The sequence below is a fragment of the Adiantum capillus-veneris genome, chromosome 27 (genome assembly GCF_014529385.1).
Source record: "Adiantum capillus-veneris isolate H3 chromosome 27, ASM1452938v2, whole genome shotgun sequence".
NCBI lineage: Eukaryota > Viridiplantae > Streptophyta > Polypodiopsida > Polypodiales > Pteridaceae > Adiantum > Adiantum capillus-veneris.
In genome coordinates this window covers 51,147,474-51,161,050 of record NC_140957.1, presented here as the reverse complement: position 1 = coordinate 51,161,050, position 13,577 = coordinate 51,147,474, and the positions used below count along the sequence as shown (strand labels likewise).

The window sequence follows — 13,577 nt, the reverse complement described above, 5'->3', positions numbered from 1 at the left end:
TTGTAAACTTTAACAATAACTTGAAATAGAGTGTTGAGACAAAATCCAGAGTGTAAGGATCTCACAAAGACATAATTTAGTAAAGTCTACATTAGTTTTTTTGGGTATCAAAAAATGACATCCAAGACATATAGTAAGGATCAATCAAGGTAATTAATGAAGGATCTGTCAAGTAGACAGAGAATCTGCAGTTGTTTAGAAACTAAGGGGCATCAGGCATATATCATCCTTTAGATGTGCCCAAAGGTATCTTTATCATCAAAGGGATCCAATAATACAACTATTAACTGTTACCTAAAGCAAGAGTAAACATTAGCCCAGTCTGAGGGGTTTGATGTCAACCAATTTCAAAAACACATTGCCCTCAACCTATTGACTCTAAATCTATTTAAACCTCAAAAGTTTCCAAATATTTGTATCCCACTTTCGAAGGTTTCAAGCGATCATCATGTGGACTTTGAAATCAAAATAGGTCATATATTGGGTGAAATCAATTCTTGCAAACATTAAAAAAAAAACCTCAGTCAATTTAGCTAGGGACTGGCATCAAGGCCTCATTTCCAAAGCTATTAAAAAATGTCATAAGCATGCATGTTGCAAGAACACAATTAGGTAGCTCCAAGTGTTTTGAGTAAACCCTTAAGATAGGTATATGCCATTCAAATTACAAGAGACGAGAACTAGGAAGTGAGGTAGGGTTTCCCAATAAAGACCTCAATCAAATGAGCCAAGCCTCTACCTCAAATTATCAAAAAAATCAAACAATTGAAACTATTCCCATCAAGTTTTTTTAAAGTAAAATCAATCATTATGACTAGCACCTACTCAGTTCAAGCAATAAAATGGTGATATGAACCAAGCCAAGCCTCTACCTCAAATTGTCAAAAAAATTAAAAACATCGAGACTCAGATCCCATTAATAACATCAGTTTTTTTAAGTAAAATCGATCATTATGACAAACACCTGCTAACTACAAAAATATTATTTTAAGTCACCGTATAAGTGAAAAACGGACATACATTGGAGAAACAAGATTAAATAGGATTTTACAAGGATTCTTTTTATAAAAATTGGCATTGTAAATACGTAAGGTACTGTGAGCATCATGATTATATCGCACCACGGGGTGGTCTAGTGCTCTTATGGTCTCATTAGTTACTTAGATACCATTTTTCTAAGTGAGTTACTATAGGAAATTTGAATCGTTCGGACACAGTTGACTTCCAAAAGCAAAAACCACATTTTAAGAGCAAACTGGAGTATTTTTCCAAAAGCTATGGCTATTCCTAATAAGAGAGGGGGCACCCAGTTTTGCCTCAGGGAGTACTCCATGTAGCAAAAGAGCTATATAAGGTGCACTGATACTCAACTTTTATTGAAAATTGCATACAATACAGTAAAACTCTACGTGCATATTATACAAAGGTGTTGCAAGTCACTATCGTCATAAGAATCTGTCTCTCATTTGTGGGAAGAAGAAGAAGAACCATCTCTCTCTTTACTCTATTACTATATTCTTTTCTCTTTTCATGGTGTACGTGCTCTACATTAACTTCATGGCCGAATCCTCTACGTAGCTCTCATCATTGTTCTCTTGTAGCAAAGTAAGAATCCTTTTAATCATCGATAATCACTCCTTTTTCATAGTAAGAAGATCTAAACTCCATAGCCATCATCTCTCTCTCTATCTCTCTCTCTCTCTCTCTCTCTCTCTCTCCATTATGTGTAGAAAATTGCACGCTCGATAGTTACTTTAAAGTGTACATAGGCAGTTATGGGCTTGTCAAAAGCGTAAGTAGATGATCCATGCTTGTCTCATCGTATTTAGCATGTTGATATATGCATATGTTGTATTTATGATCACGTAGGTACATAGCAAGCACCATTTTCTTTCATATCATGTAGGCGGTAGGGATACTATTTTGGTTGTATCTCCTAAACCATTATAAATAAAGCCAAAACATTTGAAATATAGATTAACCAAATCATGTAGAGAATTTTCTTTTCTATGTATCATGTGAAAATTCCTCTTTAGAAGATTCATGGGGTTAAAATTTAGCTTGTTGTCCAATGCACTCAGTCAACATTTGGACCCCGAGCTCCTTAGAGAGCCACTATATATAGACTTTTCGAATGGGAAAAACAACTTAGACAAATTAAAACCTCAAGCAGACATGATGATAAATATATTTAGATCATCGTTATTACCTCATAAGGGCAAGTATTATTCGTTCTTTGTACGTGATTACCTATATGTGTAGGAGTGCTACCGAGGAGGGTACCATATGGAGTCGTGGGTTTGATGCAAGGTTTATATATGTTTTATGGTATTTTTTGGTGAATTGATTCCATGTGTTTGATGTCCATAAACTTATGTGTGGATGTATGGTTAGTTAAACTTTGAAAGGTTGTTCACAAGAGTCCCACACTACTCTGTGTAATTGTTTTCAAAAAATTTGTGAGTATTGATTGACGATTTTTGACAATGTCACACTCCAAGGCTACTCTCCATAGGCTCAATCAAGGCACCTTCAGCATTGGTTGGAATTTTGACCACTCAATGGACAATTGATTTCTACATGGCTATTATTCATGTTGTACATATTTGCACACATGCTACCTTGAAGCCATATGAGAGATGATGGAAATAGGATTTATCACTTGGAACCAAAAAAAAAAAAAAAATTGCTTTCAGCAAAACTTCGCTAGCCATGCAAAGATGCATAAGCATTGGAGGTATAAGAAATGCTAGGCCCGCATTGTTGTGACATGGTTTGCAATATAAGCTCACTCCAAGGTATAAAGAAATACAAAGAGCTATACTCAATTCCAAGGAGAACATGCTTGGAGAGGTGGTCATGTCATTGCAATAAGAGGAGATCTACACTCAGTCCCTCGGTGCCGAAGGGACCAAATGATTGATCTTGAAATTGTGCTTGCATGATTGGTCATGATTAGGTTATGCCACTTATAAACTAGGCTATCTTGAGCTTCAATATGCAAATGACTCAATCGAGCAAAATATTTGATTGCACGTGCTCCTCGAGCAAAAACTACATCTTCACTAAAATTAATGCCTAGCCGATTCTTACTTTGTTGATTTTTCAAACATACTTTAATCCTCTTTGCAACACTAGACATGGTACTTGTTATTCACAAGTAGTACAAAGCTTTTCAAGTTCATGATTTATGCAAACTCATTAGCATTTTTATCTAAATCATTGTTAGGTACCAAGAGAAATTATCATCAAGAAAGACAAACTTAAGGAGGTCTTATTTTGATGCTAGTATGTTGTCCCAATCTTTGCAGCAGGACACATTAATCAGAATCGGGCGAGATGCGCTTTGTTTGACCTCGGCTTGAAATCGAAAAGAAGCATGGACTGCGACGTGGCGCTCGCGAGCGTGGGCGCGGACACATCGCAGCAGGTGGCGGACCCCGGATCCTTTATCTATGCTCGAACGTGGCCATGTTGCTTTTGTCGCAGTGCTTCGGAGGAGTCAGGACACAAGGTGAGTACAGTTGCTATCTGCGTTTTTTTCGAAAATAGCTCTCTGCATTGTGTGAAACGTTGTTGTGCTGCTATTGTATTGCATTGGTGTGGCATTGTGTGTCAGTATCAGGCTGTATCAAGGACTGTTGTGATGCAGTCCTAGTTGACTGGTGTTGCTTGTTGTGGTAGTGGGACGGAGATGAGCACGGACTGGTTACAGAGCAAAGACTCATCCGGTGTTCTTATGTTGCTTGGGGGTGGTACACACAGCAACAGTGAGTCGTTGCATGGAGTGTAGTTGCAATGCCTAGATTGAAAATTTCCGAAGCACGAGCAAAGGGCAAGGAAGATGAATCTGTTGTTCCAAAAAGGGAAAAGCGTACCAAGGTGCAACGACTGATTGGTAGACGACCAAAAGCTGCTAGCAAAGTCATGGAGATTAGTGTGACCGTCTCCGTAGGGGGCGGTGATATAGATGTCAACTTGCTGCAGCAGATGGAATCCTTTCTTGAAAATGAAGCTCTTGCTGGCTTGTGCGCAGTAGAGAGGGGAGGTGCTCTCTGCCACTTACACTTTCAAATGGTTGTGCGTTTGTGGGCGTCGTCGTTGGTTGCAGTCAACAAGAAGAACAAAGCTTATTTGGGTTGGGATAAAGAAACGCCCGCAGGTGGCATGGTGTTGTGCCGGGGATTGAAGCAACAGAAGCTACACACTTTTGAGGGAATGGTGGGATACTGTTTGAAGGAAAGCGGTGAGGTGTACTTCCAGAAAGTGATGCACAACATCACTGCCGATGATGTAAACAAAGGCATAGAACTATATTGCCTATATGGTGCGGACGAAGTCAAAAACAAGGTCTGCTTAACACCGGCGAATATCTTCGATAGAGCACTAATGTTCTTGAAGTTCAAGATGCGCCACCCAGCCGGGAACGATTTCTTGTCGATGCTGCATAGCATGGTGAAGACAGGGAGATACTATCCGTCGTCTTCATGGATAACTCCATACCAAGGACGAGGGATGCAACTAAGGAAGATAAAAGCGCTTTGGCGTAGTATGGTGCATCCAAGCACTGCTACCTACCAAGACATTGTCAGTATCTTTGTCAATGATGAAATGTGCGTGACAACACATCCGCGATCGGATTGGTTCCTGTCGCGTTGGCAAGAAAGACAAAGGTAATGTGTCAGCTTTGCATTCTTGGAAACTCAAGTAGCATCTCATTGTCGATCTCTCTAACAGCCCAAGATGTCCGATTGTTGATAATTGTGAGGCTGATGTCGACTTGGGAGATGCAAACACACCAAATGCAGAGATAGGGGACGAGTATATCCCGTTGGTGCACGGAATTGGTGTCATGACAGTCGCTTAGAGATGTATTGCTAGTTGCTATGTTGTTGGTTCAGTATGTTTTTGATCAAAATGTGTCTCTAACTTTGTATCTTGTGTCTTGCAGACGAAAAAATGGATGACGCGGACCAAAATGAAGCGGTGTTGCAAGAGGATGCGTTGGTTGCAATCTTGAAGGAGTTTCTTGGAGATCGAACAACGAGCCAACCATCTCTCTGAACAGTGCTTCTTGAAGCAATCGACACTATCAAAGAAACCATCAATACCTACAACGTCAATGTCACTGATGTGCAAGTGACAAAATTGGAGGAACAAATCTTTTTGTTACGCAAAGAGGTTAACGATTTGAAAACACAACTAAACCGCCTAAATGCAATTGCGTCGAGGATGTCAAATGTGTTTGCTAGGCTCGCTATGTAACACCCATTCTGCAATGAGATTGGAAAAGTAATTTTTGCTGGAACAGACAGTTTGTACACCACGACTATATCATACTATGAAATCCATGTATTTTTGCTCAAATACACAGTTTGTACAGCAGTTTCTATCTTAGTTGCTTGTGCAGTTATGTTCTCTTTCTTGCCTGAATAGTTGATGCATTGTTTGTCATCTAAATCAAACACCAGGGCTCCTTCTCTGTGCTGTCACACATTTGCAGTGCACGCATGCCAGCCCACTGAAGGCAGCCCTTGCAGGAAATACTTGATGCATTGTCTGTGATCTGAATCAAACACAGGGTCTCCTTGTCTGTGCTGACACACACTTGCACTGCACGCAGACCACCCCACTGAAGGCAGCGCTGAATCAAATGCAGGGTCTCCTTGTCTATGCTGTCACAGATTTGCACTACACGCAGACCAGCGCACCGAATGCACTACTCGAGGAGCTGTGTCCTGGGCTCGACTGCACAGCCAGGGGATTCCGCGTGGGAAACAGAGCCACCATCACTTCTCCTTGTGGAGAAAATTTCAGACGGAATATCGCGGGCTAATAAATTAATGCGCGCCTCGTAGACCCAGTATAGCTATTTGGCTTGGAAAGATAATCATTTACCTCTTACTGCAATGCAAAATTGGACACTTTGTGGGGTAGGGAAACCCTTCTACTTGCACAAAGTTACGAGGAGGATTGTAAGCTCGCCTACCATGCATCACAGATGAGTTATCACGAATCATCAAGTCCCCTTGCTTCCATCGAATGTCAACACTGTTCTTCTCATGTATCTTGTTGCAAGTTGCTACGGCATTTGTCGGTAATGGAGACCCATCACCGAAGACCACATCGTAAGGTTGGTGGTCTAGAGACATTCCCCCTTTGTGGCTTCAACCTGTATGATAGACCTGCAATCTGATTGAACCGAGCATTTGCACGCTCCTCTCGGTCAAAATTCCTTTTTGCCTTAAAAGGACCCGTCGCCAGATCCATGTTGCCTCCTCGAAGCCATTCCACCTTGCCATTGAAATTCTTCTTGGCTCTGAAAATGCAATGAATTACAAAGGCATTTAAACCATTCCACCTCAGCATTAAAATTCTTCTAGGCTCAGAGAACTTAATAATTAAAAACGATTAATGGAAGCACCTCCAATGTGTTCTATCGAAGCATTTATACTCCAATATCTCCGAGGGGCTGTGCCCGGTATATGTGACGTCGTTTTCTCATTTCCAGCCTACTGCCACTATTGATTTGCCTGCCCGAGTGCCTATGCTGGTCCAAGCTTAGGTATTTTTTCACAAAGCCAAAGTAGAATATTAAGCCACAAACATTGCCAATTGAAATAGTTTTTCCCCGTTTTCCCCCTATTTTGGGTCGTGGGGTCTACCGGGCGTTTTCCCTAACACGAAGTTTTGGACAAATTTTCACAATATTTTAGGGCGTTTTCCCTACTGGCAATGTCATATAGTGTGCTCTACTGGGCCCAAGCTTAGGGTATTTTATCCCAAAGCCAAAGTAGGATAGCCTATTGAGCCACAAACATTGCCAATTGAAATAGTTTTCCCCCTATTTTAGGGTAGTGGGGTTTTCCTGGCTTTTTCCCTAAATAGAGAGAGTTGCCAACGTTTTGGTTCTCTCTCTCCCTCCAAAGTTCCCTCGCTAGCGTTTTTGCTAGATCACCCTCCATGACTCTCTATATGAAGCATAATTAAACAGCTGGTAACACCAACCTTTCTTCAGCCTCTTTCTTATCGCTCCTCCCAAACACCATTGGCCAATCTTGGATTGTTAAATACTTGGGATACTTCACCATTGGTAGAACCTTGAGGTAAAGCAACCATAGGTCCTCTAGTTTCTGCATGAACTCAGGGCACTGCATCCATACACAAGAAGATTTCAAAATTTTCTCATGTAGGAAAATGGAGCCTTTTCCAGTGTTTTTCATACAATGAATAACATCATATGCTTCTGCTCGAGAGGCACCCCATACCTAGCTAGGTACGATTGGGGGCAGGGGACCACCGGCCCCCCCATCGGGCCGGCGGTCCCCTGTCCCCAATCGTACCTAGCTAGGTATGCGATGCCTCCCTCACAGAAGCTCATGATGTTGAGGTAAGTCACAATGTGGGAATTATTGTGAGAATTTGTCCAAAACTTCTTGTGATAGGCCTTGAGTCACTTTATGGCTCATGATCATCGACGTCTCTCTCCCTCATGACTAAGTAACACGGGGTCTTAAATGACCCCGAGCGGTGGGATCGACGGATGGGGTTGAGTGGGGGGGGATCTCGAGGACGGTGGACGACACACAAAAGGTCAACGCAGGGTCGCGAGCAGGTTTTAAATCCAGGCGGCCACAGGGAGAGGCACACGTCCTAATCACGTGCACGCGAGCGTTTGGTTGTCTAAGATGGGAAAACATAAATATATAAATTAAACGAAAATGCTGAAAGGTAAACTAGGAGGACATAAAAAGTAAACTCGGACACATCGGACAGTTGAGCGTCTTTTTTATTTTCGTGTCTCACTTCCCGCTCGTCAATCCCACCGCTCCCACATCATTCAATACCCCGTGTTACTTAGTCCTGAGGGTCTCCCCCCCTTCCGACGATGGCGTCTCACAGAAGAACAAAACTTTGAAAGGCCAACTCAATGCGTCTACCACCTGCACAGATGCAAGAGATTTGAAAGACGAGAGCTCTCTCTCTCTCTCTCTCTCTCTCTCTCTCTCTCTCTCTCTCTCTCTCTCTCACACACACACACACACACACACACACACACACACACACACACGAATCAGTGTCGCTTCTCACACGTGTGCCATCTCATGATGAAAGCTGATAACAACATCTGGACCGGAGTCATTGGCGGTGTGAACAGACCCTACAACCAATGTAAGGAAGGGTGTGCCAGCAGCCACGAAGAAAGATGGTTCCATGCTCTTTGAGCTTCTGCTCCAAGAAAGCTCTGCATGTGTGGAATAGCTTGCATGCGTCAATGGCGGACTCCAGGGGTGAACAAGGAGTGATTACCAAAGGGAAGGCCTTGCCGTCTACCATACGCTGCTCTGGAAAGCAAGCTAGCTTCCCCCGCCATAGTCATGGAGCTTCTGCGTGGGATGTACGCGAGCTCCCAGTACAAGAGTCGGCACACCACACGCTTAATGGGCAGGTACTCCGCGAGCTGAACGCTGCCACCCGCACAAAAGCCGAAAGCTTCAGTCAATAGGCTACTACGTCGTTTGATGTAAAATTTAGAAAGGGGATGTGTGAACGGGTGCTAGCTCAGTTGGTAGAGTTATAGCCTCTCTACCTAATGGCTTGAGATCAGTCTCCCCTTAGCAACCTCAAGACATGTTTCATGTCCTTAGGGATTGTTCCCATATGCGTGTGTGTGTGTGTGTGTGTGTGTGTGTGTGTGTGTGTGTGTGTGTGTGTGTGTGTGTGTGTGTGTGTGTGTGTGTGTGTGTGTGTGATGGGATGTCTCTCTCCCTACCTGTGGTACATAGGGTGTGTGCATGTGTTTCAAAGTTCTTGTACTCTCAAAAAAAAAAGGGGGAATGTGCAAGTGGTGGTTGGTGTGTAAAAACACAGGGCCGCCTGCCAAACAAGGATTTTTTGGGTGGGCACTGAGATATAGCATTGTGGGTGGCCTTCCATTACAATCAACTTCCTCCCCCCTCTTGCCCTGACTATCAGAGCTCAAAACTGATGACATGTGATCGCGGGGTACTTTTTGAGAGATGGCCACCACTTTGGAAAGTTGGTCGGGCTGGTGAGGCCAGCCATCTGACAAAGCTTCTGGTCCCAAAATCACGACAGGGGGTGCCATCTCTGCTTGGCCATGCTTTGGGTGCCCAAGTGTGACAGGGACCATAGTAATACATATTTAAAATTCAGATGGCTGGTGAGGCCATCCATCTGACAAAGCTTCTGGTCCCAAAATCACGACAGGGGGTGCCATCTCTGCTTGGCCATGCTTTGGGTGCCCAAGTGTGACAGGGGCCATAGTAATACATATTTAAAATTCAGTCTTATCGTTCAAAAAATCAGTCATATCCTAGGCTAGGTTTAGAGGAATCCGACGACAGCATGTGAGAGTTTTACATGCCTCCAGCTACCTGTTCAAATCTCCTCGCCCACGATTGGCACTGAAAAGTGTCCGATAGCAATATATTTCTGGGTTTTTTTTTTTTTTTTTTGGGGGGGGGGGGGGGGGGGGGGGGGGGGGGGGGAGGGGTTGTTCGTGTATGAAAAGGAGCGTCCACAAATGCAAGCCTCTCTTTTAGCCCAATCAATTTATGCCAGTCTGGACACTGCATGGCTGCCACCGCCTTGTCTGAACCGCGCCTTATAGTAATATGTACCATCAATAGCTTTCGCGAGAGAGAGAGAGAGAGAGAGAGAGAGAGAGAGAGAGAGAGAGAGAGAGAGAGAGAGCTTGCGCACAAGCAGGCCACCAGTGCTTGCTTCAAATCCAAAAGTGCACAAAGCCCCCCACAGTCCCACCAAAGCCTCACCACGCCCCTGCACTCAGCTATCGAGGCTCTCACCAACACCAATGTGACGTCAGTATTAAAACCTAAATGGTCACCCTTGGTGAAGAGTCATTTCCATGGAGGGAAGAGAACATATTGGCTATGACACATGACAGCTCAATCGATGATATTGACCACGCTGTTGAGGACAATTGCAATTGCAGCATGTTTGCAGACTCTTGGTGGCCCGATGGTGATTGTTCACCCTCAATCGGCTGGCCATCGGCACCGTTGCATGCAACACGCACACACGTGTGCGCACATACACACGCACACACACAGAGAGATTTTAGGGAGCATTACCAAAATACCTATGAAAACTATTGAATTCTCAAATTACCCATCAAATTTCAAAAAAAAAATGATATATCATATTCGGCCAAAAAACTCAAAAAGGCCCTTCAAATTTTTCAAAACTCCCAAAATACTTCTCATTAACCTTGCGAACATCTCCAAAGACAATTTATTTTGCAATTCTTCATAGTAAGATTGGTTATCTTTCAATAGAAGATCATGATAGAACTACAATTTTAGATGGTATTATGGGATCTCAAGATTAAATTGTTCATTATTGGACTACATAGGTAGTCCTTAATAAAATATTGGATTTTGGGTGCATCTCTAGACCATTGGATAAAGCTTTTAGATTAGAGCCACACGGCAGGCTACTAATAAAAAAATTTTCTTTTATTATTTTTTTTAGATCCTTGTGAGAGGATATTGACATTTGTGTGCTTCTTTCTTTAAAGAGGAGCATTGAGTATTGTGTCAAGCATTATTTTTTATGCTTTTTGTATATATTGCAATCTAAATAGTTGATAGTCATACTTTTTTCCATTAAAAAACACAATATTTTATTGTGATACCACATGTTTTAAAATACTAGTGCCGGTTTCTATTTCTCTCTCTCACACAAAGAAGCCTCTTATTATGAAATTCTTCTCAATTGCCTTATGTAGGCCATAGTGAATTTTCACCTTGTTTCCAAACCAGGAAGGACACTTTTATATCATGTTACGTTACCAAACTAGTGTTAAAGAACAAGAGCTTCTTTATATGACAAAAGTAGATCAAGAAGAAAAAAAGTGAAATGGTCACGATAGCTTTCAAAAACAATAAGAAAGTGGTAAAATTGTTAGGTTGAGTTAAAGTGGTATCAGTGTTTGGGAAAGGATTGTCTCAGCTTAGTCTTGAGCCGATTGAAAATCGAGACTACAAACCATGGTAAACGGAAGAAAAATCGATGAAATATGTAAAAGAGTCGTCCAAAAATTTTGCAAATCTCAAAGTTTCTGCTAGTATTTTCAGTTTTCTTCTTTGTGAGGAGGAAACTCGAGCAGCAGCCGCTTAACACTGACTGGAATCAAGCTATAAAATGCAAAAAATGTAAAACCATGTGAACTTGTGAAATGAAAGGTAAAATAAAAAGAACTAATTAATGTATGTGTGTGTAAGTAGAATTTATTAGAATTACGCAAGGTGAAGCTTCACTTTAGCATTCTAAAACAATAGAATGCAAAAGAAAACATATATGTGTATGTGTGTATAAAATTTACTAAAATTATGCAAGGTGAAGCTTCACTTTAGCATTCTAAAAAAATAGAATGCAAAAAAGGTAAAGACATGTCAGGATGTGAAATGAAAGATAAGTCTCCATCATGCATTGAAAACAACTAGTATGTGACCCGCGTGTTGCTGCGGCCAAAGAAACATGGCTTCTATTCTTGTAGGGATATCTTCTCTTCCACTTGAAACACTATCAATACTCTATTCCTCCATGTATACTCTATTGCATTTCTAAAAGCAACGCATTCACAACCTCTTGAAGATTCTAACAAACATAAATATATGTAAGATTATACAAAGAATTCTTTGATACCAAGCTTGGGAGCTTCTCATAGACATTGTTTTTCATAAGATGCTAGTCCTTGTTCAAAAAACTTAGGAGTGCTCTACTTCTATTGTGGTAAGAGAGAGAGAGAGAGAGAGAGAGAGAGAGAGAGAGAGAGAGAGAGTCTCCTCCTTCTAGTGTATCTTGGTTTAGCAATGCTACCAATGTTGATTATATAGACTAGGTAAGTTAGCATGGTATGAAGAGATGAAAGCCGTTTGGAATCAGTAGCAATAAAGTTGTTTTTGAAAATAGAGTGCGTTCTAGAATTGGTTTCAACCATAGGAACACAATTGAATTCAATATCTCTCTACTCCACTCTCTTACTTACTTCTATCCTTGCGTCTTTTTTATGAGCAAGACATGGTAGAAGTGTACATCAAAACTTCTTATATGGCAAGAAGACCATCTTTCCCTTGGTCTACCTAGAGTTGACAAAACTGCTACCAAGTCGAGAAGTACAAACTGGGTAAGCCATCAAGTTTTTTAAGATAGTGTGTAATTATGAAACTTTTCATGTCTAAGAGTAGAGTTGTGAAAATATAAGGGCTCGTAGTTTCCAATGTATCAAAAAACCTTCAAGTTTCAAAGAGATGAGATGACGTTCTTTTCATATTAGGAATTTGATTACATCTATGCTGCCAAGCATGGTAATGATTTACGTCATCACCTAATCACAACAATACATAAGCATCTTAGTATGATAAGGTGCACACTATTTGTTCATGTACACTTTCACATCATTTGCGTCTTAAAATGTGATAGAAATGAAAGCAAAGTAAGGTTGCTCAATTGTTTATTTTGTTAGGAGTTTTCACCATTATGCTAAACTGAAGGGCGTGGTGTAAAATTGAGGTAGTGACTAAAATCATGCATGCCATTGATCTCTATCTATCTTTATCCTCTAATTACAAAACCATATTCCTCTTTGAGAGATCAGATTGAATTCAACTAGCTTGACCTATTTCCTTGCGCACAATCTATACTATACCAACCATTTGACTTAATTATTGCTCTATTAAATGTGTGATTGGACAATGAGGCAATGTAGGACAACCTATTTTTGTGTACACATTAGGATCCTTGAAATTTTGAGAATATGAGTATCATACCCTACTTGAGTACACACACACACACACACACACACATACATGTATATATGTGTATGTGTGTGTGTGTGTGTATACATACATACATATATATATATATATATATATTATATATATATATATTATATATATATATATATATATATATATATATATATATATATAAGAATATATAAATTTATACACACACACACACATACACATATATATATGTGTGTGTGTGTGTGTGTGTGTGTGTGTGTGTGTGTGTGTGTGTGTGTGTGTATATATATACATGTATACATGTGTGTGTGTGTGTGTGTGTGTGTATACATATATATATTCTTATATCTAAGATTTGTCTTGTAGGTCTTGAAGCTTCTTGTTCTTGTTATAGTACAATAACTATGCTCCCTTCGTGCCCCCCGCCCCCACCCCCCCCCCCCCCCCCAAACTCTCTCTCTCTCTCTCTCTCTCTCTCTCTCTCACACACACACACACACACACACGTATTAGATGGATAGCAGTTTGCATGGAGCTCATGTGTGCATACACATATGGTATAGTAGTTGAAAATTTGGCAGTGTGGTTGAAGTGATGACCTCAAGTCAATGCATAAAAAGGATGAGCAAACTTCTTTTTTGAATCTCTGTAAAGAAAAGTATAGATGGCTATGATTGGTCTCTCTCTCTCTCTCTCTCTCTCTCTCTCTCTCTCTCTCTCTCTCTCTCAGGTCTTGAACTTGAGACCATCGAATAGATCTTTGAGATCTCATTGGATCGC

The 13,577-nt window shown here is 41.1% G+C and overlaps 2 pseudogenes; one reads left to right on the top strand and one right to left on the bottom strand.

Moving 5' to 3' along the window:
* The first annotated feature begins 3,471 nt into the window (after nt 1-3,471).
* On the top strand, nt 3,472-5,265 carry LOC147421962 (uncharacterized; annotated as a pseudogene).
* Nucleotides 5,266-5,455: 190 nt separating this feature from the next.
* Nucleotides 5,456-9,154, bottom strand: LOC147421961 (clavaminate synthase-like protein At3g21360; annotated as a pseudogene).
* Between the last annotated feature and the right edge of the window lie 4,423 nt (nt 9,155-13,577).